Genomic DNA, 18,392 nt, shown 5'->3' on the forward strand with positions numbered 1-18,392 from the left:
ATGATTCAATTCTGGGTTAGGGTATATGCCCCAGTTGCAAACTAGATCCCCAGTAGGGGGCATGCATGAAACAGCCGATCAATGATTCTCTCTCATCATTAATGTTTCTATCTCTCTCTCCTCCCTTCCTCTGTGAAATCAATAAAAGTATAAAAAGTAATAATAAATAAATAATAATACAAGAATAACAGTATTTTTCATCTCACATCTATAAACCTACTTTTGCCCCTCCCTGTATGCAGACTTGCAGGGTAGAGTAATCCCATAGTCCAGAGACCTTTATGACATGAGCTCTACAGCAGAGCAGATCTGATTAATCACAGGAAAGTTTCTAATTGTGAGGTCGGTGGGGTATTGAGAATGCTTCAGGTTAGTGCCTTTGTAGACAACAACTGTGTGCCACAGTTGTACAATCATATCACCTCCAGTGCTGAAGAGGCTGTGAGAATCATAAGCTATTTATAAATGTGTGCTGTAGTTGCTTGGCACATTGTTTTCTAAGATCATGATCTTCACCAGTACTGTGAAGATTTGGCCTATTGTAGGCTTATTGGCTCCAGAAATATTTACCATTGTCTACTTTCTCTTCTACCCACTTATATTCCATCCTATGCTCCCTGGCCCAATAGGTAAGCAAGAATAAAGGTTGGAGCCTTGGGACTCCTCCACTAGGGCAGACTCTCATTCAAATAGAACAGGTAGACCATTTATTAGATGTCCAATTTAGCTTTCAATAGCTGGGCTTCCATATTCCTACAAGGACCTCAGTTGGTTTATTTCATAGCTGAGATTAGTAAATTCAGTGTTTAGTTCTATAGTCAGACTATAATTCTATTGAGGCAAATGATATAGACACACGGATACCTAGTAACATAATATTAGTATGGGAATGTGTTTAAAGATCATAGATTGAGTGTATCATGGTGGCAAGAGTACTATGTTCTGCTAGTAACCAGTAGGGTGATTTTGCTTAAGTCTTATCTCTGCTGTGAGCCTTGATTTCCTCATTTGTAAAATAAAACAGAGTGGATGATCATTAAGATAATGGAAACTGTTATCAAAATTTGCTTTCATGGGGGACATGTTAAGAATTTAGTTTTATTTTTGCTTTAAAATTTGCTGCATGATACAACCATCTCTCTACAACTGTTTTACTACATAACAGAGCAAATCTTGAATACTCTATTTTTATTATGGTAATGATTGATTAGACCAGACGTTATTATCAGAGTAATTTATACCTGGTCTTCGTGAGAAAGGAAGAGAGAAGTACCAATGCAATAGAAAAGAAATGGCTTTGGTAAATTTTGATGGGGCCATTTTTAATTCTGGTGGACTGAATGATGTATGAAAACTATTTCCAAGGCTAGCACAGTTTCAACCACTAGTAAAATAATAAAGTAACAATTCATTTGGTAATGTCTATTGGTCATGCAATTTTATAAATATACAGGATAATGATAATCTCTGCCTCATAATTAAAATTTGCATAAATACTTGCTGAAATTTAGCTGTCTGAATGGATTTTGTAATCCAAAGAGAGAAGGGAACAATCAGTGGAAGCCATCCCAATTGCCTTGTTATTGCTATATAGATGCAAAATTCACAGTGATACTAATTGTTTGAAAGAGAGCCTTGTGCTGTTATTGTTTTTTTTCCTGTAGACAGCAAAATAATAATAATAATAATAATAATAATAATAATAATAATAATAATAATTGCCAGAGTTTTTGTCATTCTCTTTCCTATAACCTGCTCTTTCCTGGTCTGCAGTTAGTTGTAAGCAAATTATTTGGCTGAATTTTCAGTGTATCATTTTGTGATGGAGTTTCCAAACTTCTGTTTAAGTTATCAATCAATATCTTGAACAGTCAAAATCTAGTTTTTATAATACTTTAACTGTAGGGAATAAAAGGATGCTGACATACCAACCAGTTCTGCTGCTGCATTTACATTCTACTTCATATTCTATATCTTTAAAATTATTGGTATTTCTTCATATGAGAGTCATAGAAGGTCAAGGCGAGAAGCATTTAAGATCATTCTGTTGAATCCCCTCATTTTTGAGATGAGTTTGATTATCAGTATTTTGAATATCAGTAACAACCACCAAATTAATGACACGCTTGTGTGTGTTTTTTTAATCTTTCAAACCATTGGGAACAATTGTAGTAAATACATTTGAATTATAACTAGTTGTTTTGGAATCATATATCGATAGCTTTGAGTTATTTTCCAAAAACTTGAATCAGATTTCTTAAAATATGACTTCATGAAGTTTACCTAAACATAGCCATAACGTTGATGGTACACATGTGATAGGAGATGTCCTATACAAAACACTTGACAATTTGAGACAACCAATATTAGTTAGTTACTTTCCCTTCATGCATAGATTACCTAGCTAACATCCGCTTAGTGGGAGTGTTACTTGAGTGACTGAGAGTATGGGCTTTGGTTCAATCTTGGTGCTGCCACTTTGTAGCAGTGTGACCTTGAGTAATTTATTTTACTTCTGTGGATTTTCAGTTTCTTCACATGTTAAGTGTAACTACCTTCAAGATTATGCAAGGATTACATTGAGATCAGGGATATTGTATACTTAGCACTGTTTTTGGCACATAGTAAACAGGCAATAAATAGTAGTGGTTATTACTGCCATTATCTGGTACACCCAGGACCAGTCTCATTCAATACTAATATTTAATCTTATGGCGCTTTGGAGTACATGCATTGTGTATACCTGTACACATAAATATATGGACACTCTCCATAAGAATGACATTGGGAAGACTGTTCTCCCAAACGTCATGTGTGACCACCATGTTTTGAAATCTAATGGCTTCTTTTCTGGTTTCAGTCTTCTTGAACCCTTTGAAGGTTCTTGCACTTCTTCACTTTTTCTCTTACTTGAAAGCATTAATAATTTATCTTGGTTCACCTTCTGTCTTCTTCTCAATACTTAAGTTTCTTTTGTTGGGGTCTCTTACACACACACACACACACACACACACACACACACACACACAGCCTCTCTCTCCCCTTCACTGTTTAAATGGAGCAATCCCCAAGGTTCTGTCATTGATCTGCTTCTCTTCTCTTTTTATGTTCTCATTCTGGGTAATTTCATCTCCTCACATAACTCACCTTTCACCTTGACACGACTGATTCTCAAATTGACCTCTTCAATTCTTAACTCATTTCGGAGCTCCGGGCTAACTCCAATTTCCAATTGCCTGCTGAGCATCTCCAGGGTAGGATCTCTGAGGAGACTGGATTGTAGTCTGGTTTTTGTCATCCTGTGTCAGGAATGCAGATGGGGCAATGTAGCTTCAAGTAGTGCTCAGAGTTGAAAACAAAGAAGTGCTGGGCGTTAGTCCAAGCACAAGTAAAAGTAGTTTAAATTAAGCGAGTGATTGCAAATGAGCTTTCCAGGGAAACCATCACAAGTACACTGTGAATTTATGTTATTATGAACTAGAGACATAAATTGGCACTTGCAACTTTAAAAGGTGTGTGTTTTCTAAGAAGGAATAAACAGCTTTCCTAATGAAAATTGAGTTCAGTTTTTAGGTGTTGGAAAGCTGGCGAGTTTCAGGAGAATGTTAATTAAAATTAATTTTCCTGGGACTATTTGTGTGGTTAATCTTGTTTCAGTGTTATGTTATACAAACACACCTGCCAAGAGGAAGGATATATTCAACCTGAAGGATGAGCATGTGGGAATTTTGAGAGCACATGCATGCATAGACACGTACACACATAGTGCGAGAGCTATGCCTAAGATTTTGAATGTGTGAAAATACTTCAGAGGGTAGATATTTTTTTCTTTCATTCATTCTGCATATATTTACTGAATACCTACTAGGAACTCCTCTCTCTGGTGCAATGGGCTGTAAATCAAGAACACAAAGTATATTTGTCCATGAGTGTCTTATGTATTTGTATTTTTCTTTAGTTATATATAGGTACATTGAGCATTGAATTTGGTCTAGAAATACCTGCAGCATGTGAAAAATTATTCAATGACTATAACCTTGCTGACAATCTTATTTATTTATTTGTTTGTTTGTTTGTTTGTTTGTTTATTTTTGTCTAAGGTTTTACATATGTCTCCTTTTTCTCCAATTGATCCCTCCACCCAGTCATTCCCACCCCAGGCAAGTCTCTACCGCCCCAGGGTCTGTGTCCATTGGTTTTGCTAATATGAATGCATACAAGTGCTTTGATTACTCTCTAACCGCCCCCCTACCATTTGTCTCTGGATCTATTCTTACTCATCAAATTATGTTAATCATTACATCCCACATATGAGTGAAATCATGTGATACTTATCTTTCTCTGACTGACTTATTTTGCTTAGCACAATACTCTCCAGTTACATCTATGCTGTTGCAAATGGTAAAGGTTTTTTCTTTTCTTTTTTATAACAGCATAGTATTCCATTGTGTAGATGTACCACAGTTTTTCGGTGGGCACTTAGGCTAATTCCAAATCTTAGCTATTATAAACTGTGTTGCTCTGAACATAGGAATGCATATATTCTTTCCAATTGGTGTTTCTGGTTTCTTGGGATATAGTCCTAAAAGTGAGATTACTGGGTCAAATGGGAGTTCCATTTTTAACTTTTTGAGACAACTTCATACTGTTTTCCACAGTGGCTGCACCAGTCTGCCTTCCCACCAGCAGTGTAAGAGGGTTACTTTTTCTCCTCATCCTCTCCAGCACTTGTCATTTGTTGATTTGTTGATGATAGCCATCCTGACAGGTGTGAGATGGTGTCTCGTTGTTTTGATTTGCAATTCTTGGATTATTAGTGACTTTGAGCATGTTTTCATATGACTTTGGGCCTTCTGTATGTCCTCTTTATTTCTTTTTTTTTTAAATATATTTTATTGATTTTGTACAGAGAGGAAGGGAGAGAGATAGAGAGCTAGAAACATCGATGAGAGAGAGTCATTGATCAGCTGCCTCTTGCACACCCCCTACTGGGGATATGCCCGCAACCAAGGTACATGACCTTGACTGGAATCGAACCCGGGTCCCTTCAGTCCCCAAGCTGATGCTCTATCCATTGAGCCAAACCGGTCTTGGCTCTATGTATGTCTTCTTTCAAAAAGTGTCTATTTAAGTCCTTTGCCCATTTTTTGATTGAGTTGTTTATCTTTCTTTTGTTAAGTTGTATGAGTTCTCTGTAAATTTTGGAGATTAAACCATTATCCAAAATATTGGCAAATATGTTATGCATAAATTGGTTACTTTCTTTAAATTTAGTAAATATTGAATTACTTTGGTACTGTACATTTCTAGCTGGCTCTCAGTGTTTCTCACCAGACAAAGAATAATTGTCTAACCCTGAAACTTAATTAGAGCAAAGGGATAAGCAAATCTTGGCTAATGTGTATAGCATTGTTAAGAGAATTCTTTGTAAATACACTACTTGTATGGAAACTATAGACCTAGCTTATAGCTTTAGCACAGGGAACGATGTTGTTTTTGAAGATGGGTGACCCCATTTCCCACCTTCAAAAATGAAGTAAATCCATTCTAGTTGAGACCCTGCCCAATGAAGTATTCTGAGGCTGTCTTACCCTACAAAATGCAATGGCCTAGTAAATCAGATGAGTTTCTAGCCTTCATTGGTGCACCCCAACTTCTTTATAAATTTAGAATGGTTCTTTGATTGCAAATCTTAAATCCAAGTGTTCTTCCACCCGACTGTCAATTTTAAAGTACCTTTCTTGGTCACTCTCGGGATGCAAAGATCCCTCATTACATTTGTAATCCTGAAAACATACCCTGATGCCTCAGAGCTCCTGCTATGGATATGTAGATGGCACACCCTCTTTCTAACACCCCCTTGAGGATCTTCAAGGAACAAAAGCTTTCAGCATAATGGTGCACATATTGACCAGTGTTCTTAATTCCTTTGTCCTAAATGAGTTGAAACATTGGTATACTTCTCTTGTTCTGACAGGAAATAAGAATAATAAAAACAACCTTGAGTTTGTAATCATAGATATCTTTATTCTCCTGGTTTGTATTAACTATAGTCTAACTTGTTTTACCTTTCTCAAATTTATTTACTCTGTATCCCCTGAGCACTTAGGACTTTTCAGGCACTGTTCTATACACTGGGGACAATAAGACAGTGTCCTGGTTCTTCTGTTTCCTAGAGGGTGTGTGTGTGTGTGTGGGGGGGGGGGTGCCCGTACACACACATTGGAGGGATGTGGAACATAAACAAGTATAAAACTAAATGAACAAGCTAATCTCAGAGGGTGGGGAGTGGTAAAGTAAATTTTGCTTTTTGTTTGTGTGTTTTGTTCTTTTGGTTTTGTACAGACTTTACTAACAATTTGTCTAAGCTTTTTGGTTTCCTCTACTAGTTTTTTATACATTCTTAGTCTTGATACCAATTCTAATTTTGGTACTTTCTGATCATGTTTTCATTAGGATAACCTTTCATTAGCTAGTCCTAAAGTATAACCCAACACACCCTTCTTATTAGATTTCTGTTCCACACTTTTCTTGTCCTTGTCACCATTAGGATTTTTCAAGTTCATCCTCTTCCCTGTGGTAGAATATAAAGGGGCCTCCTTATTCCTTAGGGATATTTTAGTTGATTATTCAAAGCATTTTTGCTACTCAAAGCAAACTCCCTGTTAAGAAAAAAACCAAAGCAAAAAAGTTAGCAATTGTAGTGGCATTTAGTTTTGTCTACTTCTGGAGAAGGAAGAGCCCTGGACTGGGAGTCGGGAAACCTGGTCCCAGACTCCGCTGCTACAAATAAGCTGTAGGACATGTGATGTGCTGCTTCCTCTCTCTCAGCCTGCTTCATCTCTAGTTTATTCATCTCTAAAACCAGAGTTCCAAGTAGAGGCTCCCTAAGGTTCTTTCTAGCTCTAAAGTGGTACAATTCGTCGTTTTCAGAGTCATGGGCCAAGATTTCTTTCCAACATTCTGTTTAATTTTATAAAGTGGCGATGTAGGAACATTTTCCAGTGATTCAGAGCTGCTTAGATAAAGCATAAGTTTTCCGGCAAAAGCCAGTTTTCCAATTCTTGTAAATGTCACAAGAAGTTAAAACATTGCTTCTTGTTCTAACCTCCACCAGCTAGGCCAACAATTTAACACCACAGATGCAATTGTCAGCTTCTTATATATGAACATCTGAAAGTCCGCTGTCTTTTCAGCTTGCCCACAGGAAATCTTCAAAAAGAACCAAATACCACTAAAACAAAGGAAGTTTTTATAAGTTGGCTTCAAAATAACAGTCTTCCTCCGCACCTTGCCAAAGCCCAGTTAGGAACTGGAGTAAGAGTCAGAAAGTTTGCCTTCCCTAACTTCCCCACCCCTTCCTACATCTGCTGCACTGGGGTTTGTGGAATAAGATGTGGAAGCAGGCAGGGTGGGCATGGATAAAGTGGAACAGGTAGAAATTTACCAACATTCAAAGTACCTTTGGTGACTCCCTTATTGGTTTCCACTATTCCACTTATTAGCCAGATATTTGATCATGTTCTAAACAAAAGAATCAGCCACATGTCTAGATTTTAAGAATGCAAACTTTTACAAATCCAGAGAAAACCTGGGCATGATTCTGTGCTAAGAAAACCTGAAGGGGAAGAGAACCCAAGAGAGTTTGGAAATTCTGGAATGCGCATATCTGATGTAGAGTCACAGAATTTTGACTTAGAAAATTAGTGGGAAAGAGGTGAGGGAGACAGCCCAGGGAGTTCCTGTATGGAACCTGCAAAGACCAATAAACACAACCAGTTAGTGGTAGACTTGAAGCAATAACTCAGGCCGACTGCATCTTGTTCAGTGCCTTGATTTGTAATTACCTATGCTAGTTGCTTTTTTTTTTTTTTTGCTTGCTTGTTTGCTGCTTTTGCAGTTTATTTCTTGCTACTATTTCTGTTCACAGCACTTGAAGTCATTATTCTCAAGGAACTTTATCAATGAAGGTGGGCCAAATCCTTTAGGAATATGTCAAGTGCATTTTTTTGGAGGATTTAGGGCCAGATGGTAGGTAATACCAGGTCACACAGATAAGAGTGTCTAGATTGAAAATAGAGCCCAAAATGCAAGATTCCATTGAAATGAATGGAGAAAAGGATGATTGTGCCTATAGACTGGAGAGCCACAGTTAAATGTGTACATCATCTCTTTAAAGATCATTCTTAATTGCAGCTATAGCCCATTCTTCATCAAAATATTTAAATGCCTTTTATTTTAGTTTCTCAGTACTTTGAATCCTTTTCTAGGTATATTTGTTGCCTCTGCTTTATCTTTCTATTTCGCTATTCTAGATGGTTTTTGTCCGCAATGTTTTCTATTAGTTTGGTCTCATTGTCTTGTCCAGGGTATTTATAGTACAACTATGGATCACAGGAGATCTTATGTGCATGTAAAATGGAGAATACTATTTCAAAGTTAGAAATTACTAGATGATTTCAGTTCCCCTTCCAGAGTTGAAAGATTTCCTATTTGGCAAATGGCTCTGCTTTGAAATCCTAAAATTACACCTAGGGAAAAATATGACTGTCACTGTGGCACCATAGGGCTTCCTGTACCTTCAATTTCATTGGCTTACTGTCCAATTTGCTCCATCGATTTTCCAGACAGCTCAGCATCGCCTTGTCAGGCAGACACTGGAATTATAAAGGAGCTTCATCAAAGCCCTATGTGGTTTGAAAACTTTTCAACTTTCATAATTTTGGCCACAAGTACGCTAGAAACCCCGTGTAAATGGCATTTGTTGACACATTGGTATTTCTTCTCATGGCTTCTACAATTTCAGACTTGATTTCTGCTCGCCACAGGGTACAGTTTACCTTCTCTTCTCTGGGAGCTCTTATTCATTTGTCAGGAGTCCTAAAAGAAGGCTGCTCCTGTGCAACCCAGGAATGTCAGAGTTATCATAAACTGGCATAAATGAGCCTTTCATTGGCCTTTACTGATGGTTTCTATATTAAAATGTAAATGCATATAAGGAGCCTGAGAGTATGCTTTCTCCCATTTTTTCACATGAGTTGATTTGACAATGTCATGGATGATGCATGAGATAAAATATAGAGCTTAAGCCCATTACACCTTGTTTGCCTGAGAGGGAACAAAAGCTACAGGGAAGAAATGAACATTATGTGATGCTTTAGGCAAGAGCCATTTTCTGACTCACATATTAGTATACCTTTTAGTCATTAGCCTACCTCTGAGTCTAACGCAAAGGAAAGTGGTCACTGTGATTTCTTTTTCTTAAATAACCTTTCTTGACTAATTAATGAGAATTAATTTCTGGTTATATAGGAAACACTGAGGGTTTGTGGAAAGTCATAAGGAGTGAAATAAAGTGAGAGAGCCTCAAAATTAGTTATAAATGCTGGTATCTTTGATGAGAAAATGAAATGAGATGGGAGGGATGTTGGGAGCTTTCTGAGGAAGTTTCTCTGAAAACCATGCAATGGTATATCATTAAAGAGCCATGTGATTTAATAACTGAGTGATCATAAAATCTCATGTAAAGCCACCATGAGGAAACTTCTAGAAGCCTCGTTTACTCCTTTCTATATAAGCTCCTTCAGTGTCTCCTTTAGTATATTTAGTAAAATATTTATAAATAAAATAATACTCTTGAGGCAGATTTTAAATTCAAAGCAGAAAAATTCAATGCACATGAACCATGTAGTTTAATGTGAGTACTGAAGCACTGCATTTCTATTCTGAGTGCAAAATGAAAGCAAGATAATTAGGGGATGGTCCTCTTTCTCAGCCTTCTGTCCTATGGTCTCAAGCACAAGATCTCTAATTTCCCCTTCTCGTGGAGGAGCTATTTCCCATCATGGCAATATATATTAATCTTCACATCTTCTTTTACCCTTCAATCTAGCAGGTGAGTTGGCACTGACTCATATAGAGAGTGGAGAAAACAGGTGATGGCCTTCAGTAGATTTGGGGAAACCAGGAAAGAACCTCCAACTTTGTGACTTCCAGTACTGTGATCAGCAACTTACTTACTATTAATTCATTCAATCATTACAGATGTATTTATTAAGCATCTGCCATAGCCCAGTACTGCTCTTAGTGCTCGGGATTTGACAATTGGATAAGATAGGTAGTTTCTGCTGTCAAGGAGCTTACATTCTACCTTGTTTCCCCAAAAATAAGACAGTGTCTTATATTAATTTTTGCTCCCAAAGATGAGCTAGGTCTTATTTTCAGGGGATGTCTTATTTTTCCATGTGCTAGGTCTTATTTTCAGAGGATGTCTTATTTTCGGGGAAACACGGTAGTGGTGGATATAGATCATACAAAGCAAGTCAGTAAAGCATGCTTTTATGGTACTCACAGTCTAATTAGGGAGATCAAAAAATGTGATGGAATAGGGAGCATGCTAATAGTAAACAATTTGTGCCACCAAGATTCTGCAAGAGGTTGAGGTTGTTTGGTTAAAAGCTACTGAGGGATTTATTCTGTAAGTTGCTATAGAAAATGATGGAGCAGGTATACTCATTTTCTTTACCTCAGATCTCTTTGCAGCCTTGGTATGATTTACATGTATACATATTACATTTATTTTCAGTTTTTAAAGGCAGGTAGAATGGTGAAATCCAGCTTCAAATGAAGGTTTTATAGGGAGTATTCTACAGTTTCTCCTTAAATGTAGAACCAGACTGGGTCTGAATAACTCTAAGCTGACCTGTTGTGTAGAGCCAGCCTTGATTTTCCTTTCTTTTTGCAACACATTTCTATTTCTGGCAGCAACTGCAGCTGAGCAAAAAGCACAGATTCGTTGCCTCAGGCACTAAATAGGCACTGAGCAGAGGATTAAAGGAGTCCTGTCTTCTGGGAGCTTATAATCTAAAACAGACAACAAACTGGAAAGACCAGCCATCACAGCTGATATGTTCATTTCCCTTCCCACATAAAGTCAAAGAAAACAGAAAATGGCAAGTCACATTCTACAGGATTTGCAAAACCACTGGAGAGTTTTCTCTCTCTCTTTGAGACTTTTCAAGTTGAAATCTATTTTGTATATAATATGCAGCAGATTATAGTACTATTTTTAAAAACTGGGAATGAGAGAACAATCAATATTCAACAGGTTACATTGGAAAGTATGGATCAAATTAAAAGTGGATTCTCAATTTGTCATGGGGAAATATGAATAGTATTTATTTCAACTACTCTAAGGTCAGGGTCAATTTAGGGGTAGAAGAAGTATCATAAAAATGAATTTAAGGAACTAGCCTTGAGATATTTCCTAATTGTAATAATCCCACAGGTGAAAGCAACATCTGTGGAATAACAAATATACTCTGTTTGACCTTTTTAGCCAAAGGAGGTATTACCAAAACATGACCAAAGCTTGGAGCTGAGGCAGTGCAGTAAAGTAATGCGGGTTGACTAATTATTTATGTGATAGGGATGTGATCATTTTATTTTTTTAAATGATGAAAAAGTAGGACACATACCAAACCAAGATTAATGTCCCAAAGTTTGTGTATGTGAGAGACAGAGACAAACATACAGAGAGGAGCAGAAATAAAGACAAATTAGCAAGAGGCTGAGCCATAGAGGTACAGAGACCAAAAATTGAAAAACAACCAAGGATCACATTCCAACTCTATTAAATTCATGGTGAGACCTTGGTTAAGTCACTCCTCTCTGGTTTCTCCAACTGTAAAAAGAAGGGGTGTGCTAGAAGATACCCCTCAATAGAACTTACCAGCTCTCTAGCTTTACTCTTGGTAAATGAAAAGGCAGACAGGTAGGAAGGCATGCAAACCGACACATCTGCCACATACATGGATATGCTAGCTGAACAAGAGAAGTACAAATTATGGTGGGCCAGTGGACTATGAATCATAAAGAGCAACAGCCAGACACAGAAAATCATCTAATTACTTTTGCTATTGCCATGGTGACCTGAGAAATTGGTACCTTTCCTTTGCCTGGCACTGGCGCAGCTTTCCAGGGGCCACTGTTGAGGTATTTTCTGAGTGGCCGGGCCATCTCTCTTTCCTCCACAGGCTCAGAAGAGCATGGTGTGAAGATCTCTAATGGCCTCTGATGCCCAGATAGAAGGAGACATTAGATGTCAAGCTTTGTACCTATGACCATAACCTCAGCTCCCCCAATCGAATATCCTCTCTGAGAAAGTGGTAGAGAGAAACTACTCTTACCACTTGTGGATGAGGAACCTCAAAGGGGTTTGTTGTTTTTTTTTGTGTGTGTGTTTGTTTGTTTGTTTGTTTGTTTAGCCTAGCATTTAGTCTGGATACCTGTCTGTGTTTCTAAAGCTATATGGATATTTTTGAGCATACTATGTTTTCCAGGCTTTCAAATTTTACTACTTTTTTAAAAACTTTTGTGAATTTTGCTAGCAGGGTCTGGGAATTGATGAGGATAATTAGTGCTTGTCAAGTTTCCGGCCAGGGAATGACTTTAGTAAGGAGCTCCCGAGTAGACAAATTGTGTGCAACAAAAAGATTGAGTCTTCAGACAGGTTTTAGTATCTGGTTTATTTCACTTTCTTCGGCCTGAGTAAGAAACAAAACACTATGATTTTTATTGCTTTGCTTACAATTTACCATCTCCCTCCAAAATAATAGCACAAGAGTTTAGCTTGAGTGTGCATGGCCTGGTAGTAGGTTGACCTCCAGTTGAATTTTATTGAGATTGTTTCTCCAGAAACTTCTAGGGTATTTAGGATGTCATTTTGAATGTATGCAGCTCTTCACATTATGCTGTTAAAAATACATCTTAGAAGAAAAGTAAATCCATAAAAAAACATGTTTCCTCAGTGCAGCATAGTTCATCAGGATAACATGTTCTACATCACACTTGTCCCTATATTAGTTCATTAAGTGGCTTTTGTCATCACAAAAACCCCGACTTTTGTGGGCCAAATGAGTCCTGAGACAAGACCAGGGTGAGTGTGATATGTAAGGAAGGTGAGGAGGCCAAGCTGACTACAGGAAAGTTTGTTTTTATACCAAGTAGTTGATGGTGTGGATTGAATAATATGGAGTCTGCTTGGAGAGGATGCTGAAAGGCTTGGTCCAGCCTGCCTTCCATGTGCATCTCCAACCTGAACTCTCCCCTGGGCTTCAGACACTGATACCCAACATCCCACACCATGTTTTTACTGAGGACCTTAATTTATATCTCAAACTTGATCTGCCTCCAACAGACTTCTGACTTTTCCCCAAAATGTATTCCTCTCACGATCTTTCCCATGTCAGTAAATGGAAACTCTACCCTTTCAATAGCTCAGGCCAAAATTCTCAGCATATCTTTCACGTTTCTCTTCTTCTCCTAGGCCACGTCTAATCCATTAGCAAATTCCTTCTACTCTTCCTTCTTAAACTATTTAGAACCCGACCATTTCTCAACCCCATCTACTTGTCTATCCTTGTCTAAGCCACTATCATTTCTTGCATGAGCTGCTTTAAAAGGCAGCAAGCTGGTTCCCATTTCCATCATAGGTCCCCTATAGCCTGTTCTTTACTCAGTAATCAGGCTGGGGATCCTTTTAAAATGTTAATTCAGCCTAGCTAGGTGTGGCTCAGTTGTTGAACATTGCCCCAAGAACCAAGAGGTCATCAGTTAGATTCCTTATCAGGGCACATTCCTGGATTCCTTGCTCAATCTTTGATGATTCTCTCTCATCACTGAGGTTTCTATCTATCTCTTCCTCTATCTCTGAAAGCAAATACACACACACACACACACACACACACACACACACACACACACTGGCCAGATTATTATGATCTGTAAGCGCATAATAATCTGGCCACTCAGTGCATATCCTATATAATAAAAGGCTAATATGCAAATTGTCCCTTCAACCCGGAGTTCGACCAGCAGGCAGGCCAACCAACTGCCCATGTCTCCTCCCCCTTGCCAGGCTGGCTGAACCCCACCCATCCATGAATTCATGCACCAGGCCTCTAATATATATACTGAGTGGCCAGATTATTATGTATTCAGAGATCATAATAATCTGGTTACTCAGTGTATTTGTATCTCAAATGGGTACCAAAAGTATTCTAGACTTTTGCTGGAGATCAACAACCTGTTTACCCTGAGCTTTCTATCAGCCAGTGCAAAGGGGAAAACTGATCAGGTGCACAATTTATAGTACCTTTGATATCAAATAAATGAGGTACTTAAGAGAAATACACTGAGTGGCCAGATTATTATGCATTCAGAGATCATAATAATCTGGCCACTCAATGTGTGTGTGTGTGTGTGTGTGTGTGTGTGTGTGTGTGTGTGTGTTTAAAGATAAAATATTCTGATCTTGTCATTCCTCTATTCAAACCTTATAATGGCACCCCTTTCTCATGAAGAATATAAGACTGAGGCCTCCCCATGGCCTGCAAATCCCTGCACACTCTGGCTCCTATTTTTTCTCCAACATCATATTTTATTGTTCTGCCTTGTGCCCATTCTTCTCTAATCACACCAGTCTCCTTGGCTTACTTTAAATATACTAGGCCTGCTGCTACTTTGGGCCATTTGCACTTGCTCCTTTCCTTGCCTGGAAAGCTTTCCCCTTCATATTATATTTGCAGAACTTGGCTCTTAAATTCAATCAAGTCTTTCCTCAAATGTCACAGAAATAAGATGCCAAGAAGTCTGATTCTTTTTGAAAAAAAAAATACATTTTCTTTGGTTTCAGAGAGGAAAGAAGAGGAAGAGAGAGATAGAAATATCAATGATGAGAGAGAATAATTGATTGGCTGCCTCCTGCATGCCTCTACTGGGGATTGATCCTGCAACTGGGAATGTGCCCTTGACCAGAATCTAACCTGGGACCCTTCAGTCCACAGTCTGATGCTCCATCCATTGTGCCAAACCAGCTAGGGCAAGAAGTCTGATTCTTAAGAAGAGGTCACTGGACTTGGCCAGTAGGCAGACATTGATGACCTTTGAGAGAGCAGGTGCAGTCAGTAGTGGAAGAGGAGACAGGTTGTTTTCTAACCCTCCACCCCCCTTACTAGACTTATTGTTGCTTTAGGTCAGTGCTGTTGTCTCATTCATTCTTGTGTCTCCAGCATTAGGCTTAGAGCCTGAAACCCAATGGTTTCTCAGTAGATGCTTGTGGAATGAGGGCAGGAATCTTATTTTTAAACTAGAGGCCCAGTGCACAAAATCGTGCATGGGTAGGGTCCCTAGGTCTAGCATGCAATCAGGGCCATCTTCTGTCCACTTGCCAGTCTGGCTCCACCACCACCTACCCCGGTTCCCTGTTTGCCACCCTATGATCACAGCCTGCAGGCCTGGGGGATTGGGTGGGGCTGGAGGGCTTGAGAGGTGGTCAGTGTACCTCATAGCGACTGGTCGAGTGGTCATTCTGGTCGTTATGCCATTATAGTCACAGCTTTTATTATATAAGATAATTTGTTATATTAGAACACATTAAATTGCTGAATGTTGTGATAGCTGCCTCAGGCTTTTTTCAGGAAATATGGTTGTAAAATAAGACACCTGTGTATTCATTGCAGACCCATTCCCTCAGTACTGATATGTGACATGGTGTTAAATCTGTGATTTAGAAGGTTTTGGTTCACACAGGGTTGAGGAGATGGAGGCACAGACCATCCTAGGCCTCTTAAGGAGATGAGACAATCTTTAATTGTGTATTAACTAGCTCACTTTCTTTTTGAAATTCTTTTTTTAGGGGCACTTAAATGCTTATTTAAATTCAAAAGCTATCATTGTGGTTAAGCAAAATCTTAATGACTTAAGGAGTGTTTATATAGTTAACACTCAGTGGTAAAAGTACATTCCCCCAATAATTTTAATTGGGTCTAACCTTCTTATCCTTTATTTATCTTCCTTTATTTGATGGTGATGCTGAAGTTTGAACACGAGCATAGATGGCTTTTCTTTTTATATGTTGTTCCTTCTTTCCCTAAACACCAGTTGGAGAAGGTTAGACTCCCTTGAAACCCTTTACTCCTAGAATCTTTTGGCACCAGTGGTAAATGCTGTTTTCCTTTGCTGTCTGAGAACTGTATGATGGTCACTTCTGCAGCATGGGCTTGGAGGAACTTTTAAGCCAATGGGTGGGAAGTCTTGGCAGGCCTCTGTTCCCATTCCTAGCATTGCTCTTAAGCCCCCCTCTGCTTACAAAAGTCATTTATAGACTTCAAACCACCTTTTCTAAAAGTTATTATGATTTATAACTTATTCCTGGCCCTGCCTATCCAGGTGTCTACCACGCTTATTTTGTGTGACATTTATTTACCTATATGGGAAGAGAGACAGGATCATACATGTGGCCAAGAACAGGTAGTCACTCTACCATCCTTTGAGGTTGTTTCATACTCCTACAAAAGAGGTTCTTTCTGTGACTCCCTATGCATTCTAAGCAGTTATAGGCCATCCAGATTCATTCAACAAATATTTGCTGAGTGTTAATTAGCCTAGGTATAAAAGAGGTAGAGGAAATGCAGAGATGAAACATAGTTCACATACCCTCAAAAAGCCCACAATCTGCAAAAGGTGGAAGTAAAGATAAAAGCATAGGTAAATGTTATGATTCAATGTGATATAATCATATATGAACAAAATGGAGCCAAGAGGGTTTAATGTTGTCTGTATAGAAGCCTACATAGCCAAAACCGGTTTGGCTCAGTGGATAGAGCGTTGGCCTGCAGACTGAAAGGTCCCAGGTTCAATTCCAGTCAAGGGCATGTACCTTGGTTGCAGGCACATCCCCAGTGCGGGGTGTGCAAGAGGCAGCTGATAGATGATTCTCTCTCATCGATGTTTCTAACTCTCTATCCCTCTCTCTTCCTCTCTGTAAGAAATCAATAAAATATATTTTTAAAAAGGAAAAAAAAAAGCCCACACAATAGAAAATGCAACAACTGTAGATTTTTAAAGGGAAACAGGAGTTTGCTGGGTGGAGAAGATGCTGTACAGGCAGAGGAAGCAGCTTTGTAAAGGCCCAGAAGCAAGGACTACCACAGATGACATAGAAAGGGCAGTGGCATGGCATTTAGAAGATGTGTAAAATTGGGTTTCATCATGAAGGACCTTAGAGGCCGTGCTGAGATGCAGACCTGATTGGTAAGCAAAAAGGAGTCATGTAAGTTGATCAAGCAGTGAGTGGTGAAATAGCTGTGTGTCCAAAGAATACAGTGAAAGGAAGAAGGGAGTGAGCTGATGTTGTAATAGTTACTACTTTACTGTTACCATAACTGCATTGAGCACACAGAGACAACTACCAGTGGGAAAGGGGCACAGTTCTAGGCCAAAGGCCTGTGTTGTCTGGGCAGAAGAGCTGCAACCCCATCACTTGTACTGATCCTTGTTACCCTGAGCCTAGGATGGGAGCTCCTTGTTTCAAGGCAAAAGCCCTCAGTAAGAGACTGTAATCATGTACAAAATGACTTCTTTATTGGAACCTGTGTTTGATCTGTGATTAGAAGCTGGATTAAGAAATCCAGTAATCAACTATTGAAATTGCAACCATAAATTGTTCTATAAACAACCAGCCTCCTTGTCTCCCCCAGCCCAAGTAACAAACCTGAAAACAGATGCTCTTTTTGTTGTTTATTCCCCCCAGGGGTTTTAGCCAGTGTTTTTTTGAGCTGTGCACAAGTCAGAGAACAATGCGTGCCAGCCACAATGCCCCTTAATCCCTCACATATGGATCACTCATGTTGTATGTACCTTGCCAGACTAAGACAAGACACCCAGGGAGTGAGGGACTGTTAAAAATATGTAACTCTTTAAGATTTACCAAGTGAAGGGGAAGAGGTTTACTTTGAAAGGAACAGAGGAGAATCTGCCTCGAGTTCAAGATAAAGAACAGTTAAAGAGAAAACTCTCGGAGACTATTGTTTGAATGATTTGTTGGAAGTATTTTTGGACCCGTGGTTTCTTCTAGGCCAAAGGCATTTGAATACCACAGCTCATAGAGATACCAGTTTCTGGAAAACCTTATGACTTATTGACTTTTTCTTGTTTGGAACTGTGCTGTGCTTACTTACCCTCCTGGACATGCAATAAGTAGTAATAAATTACAAGATCTAGATTTCATTTTGGAAAGACTGACAGCAATAGAGCAACAATGTCACATGAAGCAACTGACGGTGTAAGGAAAGTGCAACTATATAGCCTACTCTGTTCCCATAATGCCTAGGGACTACCAGATAAGAGTAGCTTGAGGTGTTTGTTTCACCACTTTCCTGACATTAAGAAGTAGGTAGCAATCCCCTCCCATTCTATGCCCCTTGATTGATAATTCTCAGGGGGAAAGGAGTGTCTGTGTGGGGAGTACAGGAAGAGACTGGACAAAAATCATATACCTATGGATGAGGACAGCAGGGGGGGGTAAGGGCAAGGGGGGGGGGACCAGGTGG

General features: G+C 39.0%; 1 protein-coding gene across 3 annotated transcripts in view; it reads left to right on the forward strand.

The window, feature by feature from the left end:
• HS6ST2 (heparan sulfate 6-O-sulfotransferase 2) overlaps positions 1-18,392 on the forward strand; it is a 313,630-nt gene that overhangs the window by 233,100 nt on the left and 62,138 nt on the right. The gene's annotated exons all lie outside the window — the stretch shown is intronic.

Source organism: Pipistrellus hanaki (assembly GCF_964339955.1).
Source record: "Pipistrellus hanaki genome assembly, chromosome: X".
In the NCBI taxonomy this organism is placed as follows: domain Eukaryota; kingdom Metazoa; phylum Chordata; class Mammalia; order Chiroptera; family Vespertilionidae; genus Pipistrellus; species Pipistrellus hanaki.